The sequence below is a fragment of the Leptopilina heterotoma genome, unplaced genomic scaffold, assembly GCF_015476425.1.
Source record: "Leptopilina heterotoma isolate Lh14 unplaced genomic scaffold, ASM1547642v1 Lhet_14, whole genome shotgun sequence".
Lineage (NCBI taxonomy): Eukaryota > Metazoa > Arthropoda > Insecta > Hymenoptera > Figitidae > Leptopilina > Leptopilina heterotoma.
Window position 1 is genome coordinate 267,228 of NW_025110859.1, and position 20,169 is coordinate 287,396.

Sequence of the window (20,169 nt, forward strand, 5' to 3'; positions counted from 1 at the left end):
TTGGAAATAGCTTTCAAATGATTGGTCGCAAGTTAAAAAAGCTTAATTAGTCTAGTTGCAAATGAATTTAAACCATTAAAAATAGCACTTTTTTAATTGTTTAATAACTTTGTTAATAATTATCGAATTTGTTTCTAACTTCCCAGAAATATTCCCCTTGCGAGGCTGAATAAATCCCAAAAAAATCAACTTGATCGGGTAAATAGTTTATGCATAATTCCATTTGTTAACTAAAAACATGTAATTTTTCAACGGAATTTCCCCACTTTTGGACCTGCGAATTTCGTTTTTTTTCTTGGAGAGTACAGTTAAGGAGTCTAACTTTCATTCCATTTAAATGGGAAATTGATTTTTTTTATTTAAGTGCATAATAATAGACGTTAAAAAAGGGTATGTTTTTTTGACATAAACAAATGGAATAACTCGGCCAATTTTCACTTTATCGATTTCGTGTAAAGGGCATTTGATTTCATTTGTTTTCACAAAACTTTTCCAAAAAAAAAATCCGATCTAACTTCAAGAGGTGGAGAGTTAACTTTTTTTAAAAAAAAATTCCTGACAAGTTAATTATTAATGTTTTTTATTGAAATTCGCACCACTTACAGTTTGATACATGTATTTTATGTAAAAAAATTAAACATAACGTTTTGTGTATTTATTTTTAATTTATAACAAGTAAAAGTAAATGTATCCATTTTTCAACCTCTGAACGGCGGAGTGGGGGTACTCGGAGGAGCGTGATTCTCGCCACCACAACTGAATTCAGCCGTTCAAATTTGCAAAAATGGTCATAACTTCGTTAATTATTTACCGATTTTTATCTTCCTTTTTTTAATTTGATGTATTTTTTTACGCTGAATCCAAAAATAATTTTATATGTTTTCAAAATACAATATTTTTAATAATAAAAATGAAAATTTTTTTTAACAACAAATTTTTAATTATTATTTATCATATTTGACAAAAAATTCTTTTCGTACATATAATTCCATTGAATTTAAAATAATATTATGACATAAAAAAATTAAAATTATTTACTTATAAGTGTGTAGCATTGTTGTATTGATAGTTGAACAGGCGTGCATATGTGAACCTGATGCTACAAGCTTATATATAATTAATTTTAATTTTTTTATGTCATAATATTATTTTAAATTCAATGGAATTATATGTACGAAAAGAATTTTTTGTCAAATATGATAAATAATAATTAAAAATTTGTTGTTAAAAAAAATTTTCTTTTTAGGGTTCCGTACACCTACGGTGTATCGGCGGAACCCTATTGGTGAGACTCTGTTGTCCGTAGCCAAATCGTGTCCCCCCCCCCCTAGCGGCTAAACTATTTGACCTAAAGAGCTCAAATTTGGTACAGATATGTATTTTCACACGTAGATTACAGGAAAAATATAGCGAATGTGTTTGGAGATGATGGGCATAGCGTTGTCAAGGAAATAACAAGATTTTTGGCCAAAAATGCATAAAAAGTAACCATTCCCCCCCTCCTTAACTTCTAAACTATTCGACATGGAGAGCTGAAATTTTGCATGCTGGTGTATTTTTACTCGAATATTACAGGAAAAATATAGAGAACTTGATATGTAATGATGGCCATAGCGTTGTCAAGGAAAAACTAAAAAATTTAAAAAAAAAATTTTTTTTTCCCTAACTTTTACATTATTTGACCTAATGAGCTAAAAATTGGTATCCTAGTGTATTATTACAGTCTGACGACAAAAAATTTATTTAAGAAACTTTTTGAAAAAAAATCAAAAAAAAATTTTTTTAAATTTTTTTTTTCAAAAAAAAAAAATTTTTTTAATTTTTTTTAGTTTAAACACGTGGCATTGAATATTTTAAGGAAGAGAGTGAAATTTTAAGAGAATAAATGAGAGGTTGTTTTCTGACTTTAATTTCTTAACTAAAAATAAAAAAAAATTGGACAAGTGCGAGTTGTACTCGCACTGCAATGGCGGGTTCCGCACACAAATATTAAAACAATACTTGTAACATTGATCGGTAATTGGTAGAATTAAAATAAACAATTATAAAAATATATTAAAATCATTTCATAAAAAAAAAATAACTAAAAAAAATTAAAGTATTGTATATATCTAATATTGTAAACAATAATAAGCAGAGGAACAAAATTTTCAAAATTTATTATAGTTCCTCTGCTTATTATTGTTTACAATATTAGATATACAATACTTTAACTTTTTTTAGTTATTTTTTTTTATCAAATGATTTTAATATATTTTTATAATTGTTTATTTTAATTCTACCAATTATCGATCAATGTTACAAGTATTGTTTTAATATTTGTGTGCGGAACCCGCCATTGCAGTGCGAGTACAACTCGCACTTGTCCAATTTTTTATTATTAAAAATATTGTATTTTGAAAACATATAAAATTATTTTTGGATTCAGCGTAAAAAAATACATCAAATTAAAAAAAGGAAGATAAAAATCAGTAAATAATTAACGAAGTTATGACCATTTTTGCAAATTTGAACGGCTGAATTCAGTTGTGGTGGCGAGAATCACGCTCCTCCGAGTACCCCCACTCCGCCGTTCAGAGGTTGAAAAATGGATACATTTACTTTTACTTGTTATAAATTAAAAATAAATACACAAAACATTATGTTTAATTTTTTTACATAAAATACATGTATCAAACTGTAAGTGGTGCGAATTTCAATAAAAAACATTAATAATTAACTTGTCAGGAATTTTTTTTTAAAAAAAAGTTAACTCTCCACCTCTTGAAGTTAGATCGGATTTTTTTTTTTGGAAAAGTTTTGTGAAAACAAATGAAATCAAATGCTCTTTACACGAAATCGATAAAGTGAAAATTGGCCGAGTTATTCCATTTGTTTATGTCAAAAAAACATACCCTTTTTTAACGTCTATTATTATGCACTTAAATAAAAAAAATCAATTTCCCATTTAAATGGAATGAAAGTTAGACTCCTTAACTGTACTCTCCAAGAAAAAAAAACGAAATTCGCAGGTCCAAAAGTGGGGAAATTCCGTTGAAAAATTACATGTTTTTAGTTAACAAATGGAATTATGCATAAACTATTTACCCGATCAAGTTGATTTTTTTGGGATTTATTCAGCCTCGCAAGGGGAATATTTCTGGGAAGTTAGAAACAAATTCGATAATTATTAACAAAGTTATTAAACAATTAAAAAAGTGCTATTTTTAATGGTTTAAATTCATTTGCAACTAAACTAATTAAGCTTTTTTAACTTGCGACCAATCATTTGAAAGCTATTTCCAAGCTCTATAACTTTCAATCACAACTTTTTCCCCTAAAATTTAACCGGAAGCAACAGTCATCGAAAAACCATGTTTTTCGAACTTTGACGATTGTTTACACCATTTTTCGCAAACGGAAATGTGGTGCAAACTATGGGGCTCTTATTTGGGGCCCTCAAACTACAAGAAACTGCTTCGACTTTTCAGGTTGCACTTATGTGCACTTTTTGCACTCACCGACTGGCCTAGAAAAATGTGAACGTTATGGTCATTTTCATAATAGTTTTAATAGAAAGTTTCTACCGGGTAAGGTACCCTGAAAAAAAATTAATTATTCAATTTTTTTATTATAGAATAATTATTTTAAAGTATTAAGATAAAATTTCAAAAAATACAAAATTTCAATTTTTTTATGAAAATCTAAAATATTTATTAATTCTATAAATATTGATAAAATATATACTTTATATACATGAATCGATTCGTTTTTATGTCAGGAATGCAATTTTGACAAGAATTAATGGAAATTTTAATATAGAAAAAAGTTATTTTAAAAAATCCAAAAATTATTTTTTTCAAAAATTAAAAAATTGTTGAAAAAAAATTTTTTTTTTAGATATTTTTGAAAATCCTTCTGTCTGATTTTTAGTATTCATGACCGTAATACACCTACAAAATTTTATCAAAATCCGTCAAGACGTGTAAGAGAAAATTTGTCCACAAGAATCGGTGACATACACACACACACACACACACACACACACACACACACACACATATACACACATACATCCGGACATTTGTTCCTCTCGACGAATTATATATACTACACTTGAAAATTTGTAAAAATAATTGATTCTAAAAAATTCGGAAATCGACATCACTATAAGGCTTCCTTTATGAGGAAGCAAAATAATCCAAAAACAATTCTAACTTCAGATAAACAATGATTTAAAAAGTAAATTTATACGTAATATCAAAAAACCCACTACTTTTTTTAAACAAAAAATCAAAGAATAATTTCCTGAAAACAAAATGATTATGCGATTCTCTAATAAAATTTGGAAGTTTGTTCCATAATCTAGCACTTCTGACAATAAATGATCTCTGCATGATACAAGTACGATGAAAAGGTATATAACCTAACATATTTTTTCTCTCTCGGAGTTTAGCGTAACTTGATTGATTAACATTTATAAATTTTACAAAATCAAAAAGATTTAGTTCCCTAGATAAGTGTTTATACCTACACACTAAAAAAAAAAGTTTTACTTTCAGCTTGTTTTCGAGGCTGAATTTAAGGTGTAAACGGAGTCAGCCCCGTTAAACAAGGACAGACTTATGTGAAATATATGGGCTGTATTTAAGGTGTAAACAGAGTCAGACTTTTTTTTCCTGTGTACCATAATAGCTTTGATTGTTTTTTATTTGGAAGAAAAAATTGACTTTAAAAAATAAGCTAATTTTTAAGGAATGAAAAAAGTTTAAAACCATTTTTAATAATTTTGGCACATATCACATCAATATTAGGAAAAAATTAATAAAGAACATAAAACATAGTTTCAAACCAATTTATTGTCAATTTGTATCCAAAAAATGGTAAACTGAAATTAAAAATGGAAAAAATAGGCAGTCCACTCATGGTTACAAACAGTGGTCCACTCATGGTGACATGCAACTTTTCATGGCAGCCACCACAATTTTTTTTTGAGTCAAAATTATCACTTAATTAAACTAAGACAATCAATTTCAATGTTCAAAGTAGTAGGAAAAAAATAAGTAACCTTTTAAAACTTAAATTTTACACTACTTTTACACTTCGGAATCACTTTACTTATTGTAAGAGCGACTTTTTTTTGGTTTGCGATCTTAAAAACGCGTTACATCAAACGATTACGTATATGTTTATCGCGGATAACTTAAAAACTCAGGCGGTCCACTCAAGGTGACATTACCCTATATATTTTATTATTACATTCACAGTGTTTCTAAGGATATCAAATTGAGACGAAAAACGAATAAAAAAAATTTGATTTTTAAGTAAAAAATAATCATCTTTTTTATTATATTTTATAATCTAATAATAATCGTTGTATTCCGGTAATCTGTTCGCCGTTTAAAGTTAGTTGCTATATTTGCTTTTTTATTTCTAAACTTTTAAAATAATTTTCCTTTTTAAATGTTTACAATTTTTAAATTAATGTACTGAAAATCATTGAATTAATTTCAAGAATTTTATCAACATTTTTTTCAATAATTGAATTTTTTCGAGAAAATGTAATTAAAATTGTATTGAAAAGATTTTTATTAAAATTCTTTAAAATAATTTAATTGTTTTTAAGAATTTATTTCAATATTCTTGAAAATAATAAAGTTTTTTTTAATAATTTTTACTGAAAATTTTAAAAATAATTGAATTTTAAGAAGAACTTCTTTTAAGTTTTTAAAATAATCGTGTTTATTATTAATTTAAAATTTTGAAAATAATTGAAATTTTATTAAAAACTTTTGAGAGCAATTGAATTGTTTATAAAAATTTTATTACAATTTTTTAAAATAATGATTAATGAACCTGTTACAGAAATATTATTAAAATTATCTTGAATATAATTGAATTTTTCCATAGAAATTTTATTAAAATTGTATTGAAAATAATTGAATTTCTTTAAAGAATTTATTTATTTATATTTATTCATTTACGGGCATTGAGTCCCATTCGTACATAAAGTACTAAAAATAATTAACAGTTATAAAGATGTTGTAAACATTAGGCTGCGTTATTATTATTATTGAAGAACAATTCACGTAGATCGCTAACGAAACTAAAGAATTATTAAAGAAATCCAGCTGATCCGCATGGTATAATAAATGTAATACCGCGTTCATTTGCAAGTGACTATAATAAAGTTTGAAATTTTGTGACTGTATTTGATAAAATTTTGAAATTGATATTGAAATTTGTTCTTTTTTGACTTGAATGTTTGTTAGAGCAGTATGATTTGTAAAAAGGGTTTATTCACTCGAGACTGAAGTCATAAAATGACGCTCCAGATCTTTCACCCTTGCTATAGAGAGTATATATTTTTCCGATTTACGCCTTGATGTGAAAGCTTTAGGAAACTATATATGCATGTGTGTATTAAAAGGAGGAGTATAAGCCTTTGGAGAGAAATCATTTAAAGGGAGAAAGAATCAAAATCGTTGAGCATGATAAAGAAGCATCAGGAACGGATCCGTAAAAATAGAAGTGAGAATAGGTTCACGGTACACTATTAATAGTTTTTGAGTCAATATAGCGCAGCTTTTAATATATCCATATTGGAAAATTTATAACACAGCTTGATGATGCGCCTTGATGAAAAATCACTATATAAAAGGCTTTTTCTATCATTAAAAATTCTATTTCTCCTTTATCTCCTCCTCGCGTTTAAGACGCAAAATTTCCTTTTCTTTTAAAAATAAATATCAAATATTTATTTATAATGTTTACATGTAAATAATCTACTATGCTTTTATTTTTTTCTCAATATTTATTTTTATTTATTTATAATATAATAAAAAAATATAATATTTTTTAATATTATAATAATAATAACGGGTCTATCCCGTTAATATTCAAATGAATAAATAATATACTTGATTTAATATTTTATAATTATTTTTCTCGTTAATTTATTTATGTTATATTTATTCTTAAGTTCTGAAAGTTCAAATTAAAGAAATTCATTTATTTCGTTTCCAAATTGAAATTTTATTAAAATATTGCGTCAGGTGTTAGGTAAATAAATTTATAAAGTTTCAAAATATTTAATTTCAATTTTTAATTCTTATTGCAAGGGGCCGTCCATAAATTACGTAATAAGACATTTAGAGAGAAGGGGGGGTCAGCAAATTCTTATACGAACAATAGAAAAAATGCCGCTAATGTATGTAAAATATCTTTCTAGGGAGGAGGGAGGGGGGTCAAAATTTCAAAAAAAAATGTCTTACGTAATTTATGGACAGCCCCCAATCGGTAATTTTTTAAAGTATTTGTAGTGAAAAAAGTATTTCGTTAGTTTTGCCGTTCCGAATTTTTTGAAAAAATTTTATTTTTACTTACAAGGAAATTTTTTTTTAAAAAGGAAAAAAATGTTATTTCATTTTTTCATTAAAACAATTTTTTATATTTCTGAAACTAAATTAAATTTCAAATGTATTAAATATAGCAGTTTTCAAAATAATAATAATCAAAAAAATAGAGAAAGAGAAAGATAAAAGTATAAGTTGGAATGAATTATAAATTTGTATGAAACTGTGAGATAATTATAAAAGCAAAACCATGGCAGTTTTATGAACGTTATTACAAGAAAATTATGCACATTGAATATTATACCGTTATCATATAGAAAATTTAACATCATCCTCAATGGATAAACCGCGATGAACATCTGTTTCTCATTTTCATCATTTCGATCTATATGGTTCCTTGATTTTCTTTTTAACGAGAAAAGTTGGAAAAAATCGAAATATCAATTTCTTTCACTTGCAGACGGAATTAAAATTCCTTACTGGAAATTTTATATAATTTTGATGGGAAGAATCGTTATTATTATCATTATTTTTATTTTTATTTTTATTAATATTATTATTATTATTTTTATTATTTTTACTTCCTCACAGAGGAAGTATTTTTCGAGTTCGATTTTTTGATATATGGGCAAATCTCTGGAAACTTTAACATTTGAATTTGAATTTTTTTTTTAAATTTTTTGTGCGCACAATTTTGATATTTTTAGTATTACATCTTCGACCAAAATAAATTTCATTTTTATTACTGTACAACCATTATTTGGTTGCCTTCTATTTTAAAATATAAATTTTTGGAAAGAAAATAATGTTAGGTTATCTAAATCTGTAACAAGATATATACATAAACATTTTATCTCCCTACACTTAAGTATAAGTTTTTTCTCAGTGTGATATCACAAAAACATATAATTAAACATGAAAATAAATACAATAAACGTCTAATACAACTAATAAGGACAAAATTACAATAAAAAAATTAAAGAAAATTTTTTACGTATAAGTATTTAAATTATTAACATGAACTTTTCTAATTATTTGATTAGCTGAATTGTTTTGAAAAAATATCGAGGATCTTAATATAACCTTGAAAAAACACTAACAGTTTCATGAACGTATAATAATAAATAAACAAATATTACTTAAGTGCCTTCCGTTGATAAATTTTTCATTCTGCGTTTCCTTTTTCTAGCTTTTTATTTTCTTTTCTTTGATTTTCTTTCATTTTCTCACTTTTTATTACATTTTTGGTTACTTTGTGATAAATAACATGGAACAAATAAATGCGAAACTTCAGATTGATTGGAAAACGATTGATTTGACCAAGCGACATATTTGACGAGCGACAATTTTAATATCCACGTAAAAAAAATAATTAAATAAGAATTAGAACAAATAAAAACATATGCACAGTTTTAAATACATCTAAAGTAATATGTGCCCCAGTTTTGGAGCAAATTAAATAAGAAACTTTGGAGAAATTAATGATTTGACCAGCGACATATTTTTCGTACTACAGTATCACAAGTATCCAACAATTATTTTGCTTAAAATCCTAGTTGAAAATAAAAATAAAAATCACGCACATAAAACTTGAATTACAATTCAATTGTGCCTCTTATTTCAAATTTTTTCATTTAGTTTTTTAATGTTTACTTTATAAAACCATTTTGATTTGACCAGCGACACAAAAACTAAGGGACCAACTTGTAGAGCATTAAAAAACGCTTCGATTGACCTATTTTTTAAACCTGATTCGATTATAAATTTCGAAATTATTGCGGTATTTTAAAAACCAAAAATTGTGGAAAATGACATTTTCTCGACTTTTTTGTTTGAAAATTTTTGTTTAGCTATTAAATTATTATAATTATCTTGTAGGGTATTAAAAAATACATTGATTGACCCAAAATTCAATCACTTTTACCATATTTATAAAAAGTTATTCATATATTTCTATTATTTTTATCTCTATAAGGAAGCAAAGTGTTCATGAAATGAGCATTAAAATTATAAAAAAATGTACTACTTGGCAGCGGTTTTTATTTTTATTTACTAAAAGTTTTATTAAAAAAATTGAATTATTATTAATAATGAAATAATTAATAAATAAACAATAATCAAAGTATTATTAAAGTTAAATTAAAAAGAATAAAAAGAATAGTTCGATAAAAATGTAAAATGATAAATGAAAAATATAATTTTCAAATCTTTATGTATATATTATATATAGGAAAAGAAGTTAATCTTTAGTGTGTAAAACAAAGAAGAAGAGGAAAAAAAAGGTTAATACACTCTGAAATTCTTGTGGCTAATAAAATAGCCATTTTTCGTCACATAAAAGATGTTTATAAAATGTAACGGTTTATTTTCTGGCCATGAACTTCTGATAAAATTTTTTCCTTCGTAAATCCTTATGTTGAGAGAGGTTTTACTTTTTTTATATATGATTCATAAAGTCGTTGACTTTATACTTAATTCTTTGAGATTTTTTTTAGATTCTTTGTGTTTCTTTTTTTTTCCAAAAAAATTTTTATTCAACTGAATAAAAAACGACGAGAGTTAGTAGCCAGAAATTTACCCTAATTATTTTTTTTTTTTAATAAAATGAATTTTGCAAAGAAAGAATGAGAGTTTTAACCGAAATGTATACTATTCCTGTAAATTTAAGAAATAAAAGAATTGAAATATTTTTTTGCAAACAAGCAAAAAATGAAAGTTAATTAATGTCTAAAAGAACTGAAAAATATATATATATGTTATTTTTTTGAAAGAAAAAACAAACAAGCAATGATAATAATGATGACAATAATAACATAATTTTTTAAATATTAGTTTATTATTAATTGTTACATAATATTATTTATTATTATTAATAATACCTATTAGTAAAAATCTTTCAATAAGAATAGCAAAAATAATAATAAAAAAAAATAATAATAAAAGTAATGGTAATAGTAATAGTATACGGATAAACTGAAAAATAAATTAAAAAATGCTCTCACATACAAAAAAGGTGAATATTTTTAGGCACTCGTTTGATCTGTTATTGATTTCTTGTCCTTTTTGGATATAAAAAGCATTTTTTTTCTTTTGTTATGTGGTAATTTGGTTTATACATTATATGCACGTGGAATTTTACTTTTTTTTATTATTAACTTTGAGTCTGAAATTTAACGGTCAATGACTTCCGGTAGTGTAATAAAAAAAGTCTAGGAGGATATTTATGTACGCCTTTTTGTAAAGTGGCGCTTTATTTAGTGCAAATACAGGAAACAAAACTACTGTAATTCGAGAAACAAACTTTCTCAAGGCTGATTTTTATCTTGCAGATTTTTTTATTATTATTTTCACTTAAGCAAAATATATTCGCACGAGAATGGAAAAAATGTGGAGAGAGAGAGAGAGAGAGAGAACATGTTTGAATTTATTTATAATCTAATGGAAAAAAGAGGTTTTGATTTATTCACTGTCTGCGTGTTTAATAAATATAAAATTAAGTGAAGTTTAAATCTATTCGTTTTGTCGTAAATTTGTATATGAATAATAATTACAGGTGTTATAATTAAAAGAATAATAATTAGAATTAAAATAATAATAATTATTTATAAACTTGAGAATTTGATCCAAAGGAAGGTAGATAAAATAACGACAATTATGTCATTATTTAATTTATTTAACAAAAACGACGTTTCGATGACAAAGTAGTTTCGTCATACTCTTCAGGTTCACTGAGAACAAGATACACCAAATCAAAAAACAAATTCGTAAAAAAAAACAAAATTAGAAAAAAAGAAAAAATTATTTTTTAAATAAATAAATTTAAATTTCTCTATAATTTTAATAATAATTATTATTGTCATAATAATAATAATAATAATAATAATAACAATAATTATAATTAAATATTTACTTGAATTAAATAATTTTTATTTGAATCAATTAAATGGTATTTGCGGCAAATACTGAAATTATTGATTCAAATACAATTTGAATCCAATAAAAATTATTTGAATCAAAAAAAATTTATTTCATAGTATAATTTAAATTATTTTTGGCTAATTTTTAATATTTGACTAAAATTATTAATAAATACCTAATGTTAATATTATTTGAATACCTATTTATAGAAATTAAGAAGCATTACATTTATTTTATTTGACCTAAACATGTGAAATTTTGATTTTAAATAAACCATTTTAATTCTTTACTCACGAATTCATGTCATAAGACATAAAATTCAAATCTATTGCAAGTTTTATCGATTCAATTTCGCAGATTGAAATATTATATTTGCCATACATGTACAGATATATATGAGAATAAGCAGAATATGAAATATCTTAAATTTTTAACTAAATATCGACCTTGTCTTTTCTTGTTGCTAAGGACAAGAGAATTTCTTTTTTTATAATTATAAATTTTAACGCTGTTTTCTTTGAAATCAAGAATAAACTCTGTTTATTGAATTCAGAATTATGAAAAATAAAACAAAACGCCATATTTTTCCAGTTAATATTTAAAAAAAAATTATCAATTGTATTTGATTGAAAAACATAATTTTCTCTCTTAAGTGGCGAGAAATGGGAAATTTCGTCGATATCAATATCGACTATTGAGTGAAATTGATTTTTTTTAAACTTCTCCCAAAATGCTATTCATGAGTTTCTCATTTGGAAGTGCCTGAAAACACGTAATAGTAGGGAATATATTGATGATTTTCACGTGTGTATTGTGTATTGAATTTTATTAATGGGTTGAGTTCTTTATTGAATTTCCTTTTGTCTAGTCCTTCACTTTATCTTCTTTTGTCAAATTCAATAAACAGTATATAGTAATAGGGAGAGCAGAAAGTCGTTAACTCGAAAGGGAATCTTAGTCCTGGAGTCTTTCTACCCTTATATATAGATAAACCACCCTCTTGGGTGGTTTAAGTGGAAAGCACAAACCCCACCTGTTACTTTAGACGCGAAACAAGCATTCCAATTAGGAAAAAAACCCTTATCGACTAACTGTATATCGAGAAAAGAAAAGGAGAATTTTGATTTATTGGATCACTATATCATTTTCAATACTTTTCCGGGTATTCTTCGCGCGCGCGCGCGCGAGTTATCTAATTATTATTGAGGTGAAACTGTATATATAAGAAGCATTCATCTCTCGAAACTTTTCATTATATCAGTCTTCTAAATCTTAATTATATAAGAATAAAAGTATATAAATTCTTCAAGTGCAAATAAATTATGTTTTAATCATTTTTTATTGTTTCAGGGTTGCTACAAAACTTTCATTTTGTTTTTCCCTGATTTCCAGGCAAAATTTTTACTTTTTCCCTAAAGCATTCCCTAAAAAATTCACTCTAAAAATGATTAGATCCCAATGGGAAATTTACAACTGGCGGAGTACTGTGCCATTACTGGCAGTACTGGCAGCTACGCTGACAGACAGCACTCGCATAACTCTGGGATGATAACGCTGTCTAACGCTGGCGAAGTACTGCCTGCCAGTGCTGCCAGACAGAGCTGGCGCAGCACTGGAGCAGTGCTGGCTGAGAATATTTCCGCAATAAATGCCGTATTGTTATTAATTAGTCGTAAATTAATAATTATAAATAATTTAACAACAAAATGGTAAATAATATTAATAAGTAGTTATTATTCATAAAATATTTCTCTTTCTAATTAAATTGTATTAAAGATGGAGACTAACAATGGATATAGTAAATGAGAGACGCATGCTTATTCCCGAAATCTTTTTTGACCAACCCGTGTGGAAAAATTTTAGGGCGCTGACCAAGCGCTTAATAGACTGTCTAACGTCTTTCTAGACCCAGGGCAGACGGTCTTGTCGAGCGGCTGTTCAGAATTGAAACGAAACTTCCACGCTATCGTCTAGAATAGACCAGCGTTTCTGGTCTGATCAGCAGTGCTAGTAAATTCTAATCTACGTCTATTCAAAATTTCTCATTATATGTTATGACAACTATTCTTAGAATGATAAAACTTAATTATATTTGAAATAATTTTGATGACTTTTTTTTACATAAAAAGGATAAAAAAATATTTTAATTTTCTGTATTTTTCACTTCAACTTTCTTTAAGCGTAAGGCTTTGTGTCTCTCCCAATCTTTGGCATTGGAGATATAGTAGTCTTTTTGTAAAATAAAATTTACTGCAAATCAAAACAGCCATAAAATTCATTTAACGTAAATTTTATCTGTTATAAAATTCATTTGACATCAATTTCATTTGGCATAAATGTCATTTAACGTAATTCTCATTTGACATAAATATCATTAGACATAAAATTAGCCTGACATAAATTTCATTTGACGTGAATATCATTTAACATAATTATTATTTAACGTAAAATTAAATTTATATAAATTTCATTCAGCATAAATTCCATTTAACATAATTCTCATTTGGCATAAAATTTACTTGACATAAATTTCATTTGGTATAAATCCCATTTAACATAATTTTCATTTGACATAAAGTTCACTTGATATAATTTTGATTTGACGGATAACTCATTACACATAATTCACATTTGACATAAAATTCAGTTGTCATAGATTTTATTTTACATAAAGATCATTTGTCATGGAAATATAGGCGCGAATTTTAAAATTGGCGAATCACAATGTTGTTGATAATATCTAATTGGTTACTTTTAAAATTCGCGCCGATATTGTTATGTAAAATATAATTTGTGTAAAATGATTTTTATGTCAAATGAGAATTTTGTTGAATGACTTTTATGACGAATGAGAATTGTGTTAAATGTTTTTTATGTCAAATGAACTTTATGTCAAATGAAAATTATGTTAAATGGGATTTATACCAAATGAAATTTATGTCAAGTAAATTTTATGCCAAATGAGAATTATGTTAAATGGAATTTATGCTGAATGAAATTTATATAAATTTAATTTTACGTTAAATAATAATTATGTTAAATGATATTCACGTCAAATGAAATTTATGTCAGGCTAATTTTATGTCTAATGATATTTATGTCAAATGAGAATTACGTTAAATGACATTTATGCCAAATGAAATTGATGTCAAATGAATTTTATAACAGATAAAATTTACGTTACATGAATTTTATGTCAAAAGAAATTTATGTTAAATGATTTTTATGTCAATAGAAATTTATGTTACATAATTTTTATGTCAAATGGGAATTAAGTTATCTGAGTTTCATGTAACATAATATTTCTGTTTAATGAATTCTATGACAAATGATATTTATGTTAAATAGTTTTTGTGTGCAATGAAATTTATGTCAAATAATGTGCATATTATGTGAATTTCAAGTTAAGTAGTTTTATATCAAATAACTATTTGGTCAAAAAAGATTTCGGGAATAAGCATGCGTCTCGTAAATGAAGTAGAAAAAAATTGTTTATAACATTTAAAAATTAAATAATAAACAATTACAGTAAGTGTGCATTAGATTTTCATATTTTAGTACCTAACGATTGGAATCTAGAAATATCGCAAACCTATAAAAATAAACAGAATTGCTGACGAGGGGAATCGAACCTACGACCTACGGACTAACAGACTAACGCTCTAACCACTTTTTTTTTTTTTTTTTTTTTTTTTTTTTCATTTATTTTTGTAATTATCTTTGTCCAAGCTTTGGCGAAACAAAAATTCTGTACTGCACCAGCACTAATTGTCGAGGCTCGGCTAGACTACGCCGAACAATCGTCTAAGTACTAAGCCAGTGGTGAACATCGGTACTACACTGGCATTTCCCATTGGGATATACCTAATTTTTGCAGATTTTTAAAAGAAAACCTTAAAAAACTTATTTTTTCGGAAACTATTTAACCGATTTAATTGAAATTTAAATGAGTCATAAACATAAATAAGACAGTTTAAAAAAATATTTAAAAATTTTTAAAAATAATTCTAAATTAATTAAAAAACATTTTTTTTAAGTAGTTTCCGAAAAAAATGAGTTTTTAAAGTTTTTTTTTCAAAAAAGTCGTTTTTTGAAAAAACTACATTTTTCAAAAATCTGGAAAAAATACCTATATACATATTAAATTAAATATATATAGTTTTTAAAAGAAAAATTGGAGGTGTATCATTAAAAAAATTAAAAAAAATTTGGTGAAAATTTCAAAATTATGTACGAAAGGGCTTGTCCCGTATACTTGTTAAATAAAATAAAATTAATATCTTTAAAATTTTTTTTGGGAAACAATTTTGAAAATTCTTTTTTAATTGTCTTATCTATATTTATAAAATATTTTAATTCCATTCAAATCGGTTAAGTACTTTCCGAAAAAAATGAGTTTTTTTATTTTTCTTCCCCCCTCCATACTCTCTAAATCTGAATATGTGAAAATCCACATATTTGTACGTTATAAGTCGTCTTCTCGATCAATAAGTGCATATACACTTATAATAAGTGAAATTTCACTCAGAATAAGTGAAAAATTCACTTATTTGTAAGTGTATATGCACTTATTGATCGAGAGGACGACTTATAACGTACAATAAGTGAAATTTCACATATTCAGATTTAGAGAGTAACTCCTAAAGGAAGTTTAAAAAAAATCGGCCCAATACGCGATTTTGATTTAAGTTAAAATCAATTCTGTAGGTGGTGTGGAAACGTTTTATGCAAAAATTAGAAAGGGCATGTGTCAAAAGTATTTAAAATGTTTCAAGACCACCGTAACGCAAACGTTTAATACTTTAATTATTTTCATAAACTGTCAAAAATAATGAAAATTTAACAGAAATTCAATTTTTTATTTAAATTCAAGTATTTAAGAAAAACCAAATGAAAAGCCTTATAGCGTGAATGTTTAGAAATAATTGAATTTTGAAAAGGTTTCATAATTTTAATTATTAATTTTATAAAACTAATTTTTTTTAAAATGTTTAATTGAAAAATTTCCTAATAATCGAAATTTCAAAAAATTGAATACTTGTAAAAACAAATGGATTTGGAAATTCTCAAAGAACTTTTTCAAAAATTATTAAAAATAATTGATTTAAAGAAGAATTTTAGTTAAAAATTCTAGAAAATAATAATTGAATTGAAATGATGAAAATAATTTTGAAGGAGTTACAGTAATAATAATATTCTTATAATACACTGAGAGAAATGGATAGTCAGATTTTGATGTTAAAAAGATGATGTTACACGATACTATCATTATGCTACTGCCAACCATCACAGATGCTAAAAAAAATATAGTTATGCTACCCCGTACTACCAAGATGTTACTCCTGATGATATTGATGGTAACGGTGACTATCTAGATAGCTGTCTGTATACGTAGCATTAAAGATGGTCACCCTAACCACAATTATGTTACCCACTACTATAAATTTCTCTCCGTGTATAAATTAATGATTCTGTCATGTTTTATAAAGGTTTGAATTTGAATATTTTGAAAATTTTAATTCCGTTAGAAAAATAATAATGTCAAAGAAAAAGAAAATTAAATTTTTGTGGCAACCCTGATTGAGTAATAAATAAATGTTATAATAATGCAGAGTACAGTATAATATCAAAGTCAGGGAATTTCAAATGAGTAAAAGCGTGGCAACCCTGTCCGAGTCTTCGACTTTTAATAAAAATCCCTGTCTTTTCCCTGAATTTCCATTATTTTTCATTAGCAATTTATTTTTTAATAAAAAAACTAGAAATTAGAAAACAAAACTATAGCAAATGTTGCTGTATGTATCTTTTACAGTTTCTATTATTTTGAATTGTCAGTTCTTCTTAATGAAAAAAATCGTTCTGTAAATAAAATCGATTCGAAGGGTAAAATTTTGTTTCCAATGCGTGCCTCATCATCTTTTTCTTTGGTGTTGAATTTGAAATAGTAAACCGCGCCCCCAAGTCTAATAGCTCTTGTTTCATTTTGTAAATAAATTTAATTGTAGACAACAGGTATAAGCTTGTCACAGGAAGTGGCTAAACTCACATATAGGGGAAAAATTTGTCGAGGGTGCATAATGCATGCATAGCTTTTCTATGCGTGCGAAAAAGGAGTAACGCACGACATGAAATTTTTTTTATTTCCATGAGAAAAGAATAAAAACGGAAACAGTTCTCCTTTCGTTTACGCACATTTTTCCTTTTTTAATCTATATTAAATCAAATTACGAAAGTGCTTTTCGTTTATTTGGAAAAAAACTCACTGTGTCATCCTCGAAGTATAAAAAGAAAGTTTTTCCGGTCAATGAACTTTTGGCTCCTATCTTTTGTGCTTTTTTACACGCGACTAAAAATATATTGTATATAAACATAAATTATGCTTGGAGGACATTTCTCTCGCGGCATTAAAATTTTTATATATATTTTCATATGCTTATAACGAGAATTGCTCTCTTAATTTATATACCCATGCGAACGAAAAAGAATATAGAATAAAAAGAAACTTTCACAAAAGCTCGTTATTGTTAATATATAAGAGCGTCTTGAGAGAAAAGTTCCTTGAGAGATAATAATTTACTAACAAGTTATGAGGGGTTTCGTAAAATTTCATTTTTCGTCTGCATAAATATTTTCACTTTTTAAAGAGGCAAAAAATTAAAAGAACAGAAAAAAATGCGTACCTATCTTGAGAAATTTATTTTAAAGCTTTTCTTTCCTACTGAAAATCTTCAACCTCGAAGATTTTTTTTTTGCATAAAATAAAAATAATATGTATATTAATAATCGTTGTATCCCAGTAATCTATTTTCTTAATGTTTTTGATATATAATTTTTCTATAATTTAATGTTTCGCATTTTAAAAATAATGAAATTCTAATTTAATACTTTGAAGATTAAAAAATAGCAAAAATTAATTAAACCAAATTGTTTTCAATTAAAAATATTTCTTTTATATTTATTTATTTAAGTAGTAAACGGGACTAGGTATATTGTTTCTTATTTACTTCTTTTATAATTTTCAATCTGAAATGATTGAATTCTTATAAAGAAATTTATCTAAATTATTCAAAATAATTAATTTTTTGGCGAAAAATTTAATTAAAATCTTTAAAAATCTGTTGATTCTTATGAAAAATTTAATTAAAATAATATTAAAAATATTTAAATATTCTTGTATAAAGAGTTTCATAAAAAATTTTCAAAATAATTGAATATCTGTGAAGAATGTTTTTTAATTTTTATAAATAATTGAATTCTTTTGAGAAATTTTGTTGAAATTGTATTGGAAATAATTGAACTCCTGCGACAAATTTTATTAAAGTTTTTGAAATTAATAAATTCATTTATTGTTTATAGTTATAATTAATTGGTAAATTAGTTAATATTTGCATTTTTTTAAATTTTGAATCAGAAATTATTCCAAAATTAAAATTAACATTTAAAATTAAATTTTTTTAATTTGCAAAGTAAAAGGAATTGAAATACCGCATTAAATAAATAAATAAAAAAAAACTAAAATATTTCAATACGAATAAATTTTGTCCTAAAATATTGAATTGCATTAAAAAAAATATGTAAAGTTTTTAATTATTTAATTTATTTTTATTCTTCTAATATTGTATTCTCTAATTTTCAAAAATGTTTTTTTTTTAATATTTTGTTCTTTTGAACTTTCAAAATTTTTGGCTAATAAAAACTTAGAAAAAAAATTCTTTACTGTAATAAGAAATTATCCAGATTTGGATTTATATTAATAGTATTTAAAATAATGAGTATATTTTATTTTAATTTATTTTATTAAAATATTTCATTGTCGTTTTTATTGAAATTTAGCCTTTAATTGTTTAAAATTTATTTTATTAAAATATTTAATTAATTGTCATTTTTATTGAAATTTAGCTTTTAATTGTTGTGGAGTAGTTTTCTTTTTTGAATCTCCTCGGATTCTTGACTATAAAAATGAAAAAGTGATTTCAAATTATCCTTTTATACAAAAAAAAAAAAAATAGAAAAAAATGTAACTGCATCGAAAATATGAAAAAGTTGATTTTCATTTCAATTTAATTATTTTAAAGTAGGTCTCTTGGTTAGCTTCCTGATTTTCACTAAATCGATAGTTGATTTATCTCTGCCTCTTCTATAAATTATCCGTTAAATGGTGTGAGTGAAACTAATTACTGATTTAATTTTTGAAATTAGGGAAAATTTGATTATTTCACAAATTTTTCTATTTTTAAGTTACAAGTACTATACATTTGAAAAAAGTGATTAATTTTTTCGATTTTTAATTATAGTTATTAACGCAGATCTCGATAAAAAGTAATAACATTTTCGACTTTTTTTCGACTATTAAAAAAAGAAATTTTTGAATTAATCAATTAATTAATTTATTTTTTGTCGTGTTCTCTTATTTTTGAAATATAAAATCTTGAATTTAGATAGAAAAATGTGATATCCTCTTAAAGTCGATCCGAGGTTACACGGAAAAAAATAGTCGCAGAAATTTTCAGCGACTAATCGAAGACTCTCGGATATGAAAGAATCTTTCATGGACTTTTAGAAATGTTCTACGATTTTAGCAGAAATTCTCCAAAAAAAGTCGAGGACTTTCTAAAACCTAGTAGCGGAAAACAGTCTCGGAATTATTCTAACATTTCATAGAAGGTTTCGTCGACGAGTCGCGGAAAATGGTGCGCACAAAAGGTGCTCGCGTTAAAACCAATAAACACTGTTTTTTTTAACAGTTTTTTTAACAATTTATTACAATTGATTGACAAGATTATTTTAAGTAATTTCCGCGACTGTGGCGGAATCGGTTACATGCACGTGGAGTCTTCATTTTCCTCGACAGTCGCGGAAAGTTTCTTCAACTGTAGTCTATTTCTTCAAAAACTGTGAATATGATTTTTAAAACACT

At 25.4% G+C, this 20,169-nt stretch overlaps 1 protein-coding gene across 2 annotated transcripts in view; it reads left to right on the forward strand.

Moving 5' to 3' along the window:
• Positions 1-20,169, forward strand: part of LOC122497805 (dual specificity tyrosine-phosphorylation-regulated kinase 2-like) — a 45,407-nt gene that overhangs the window by 14,026 nt on the left and 11,212 nt on the right. The window lies entirely within an intron of this gene.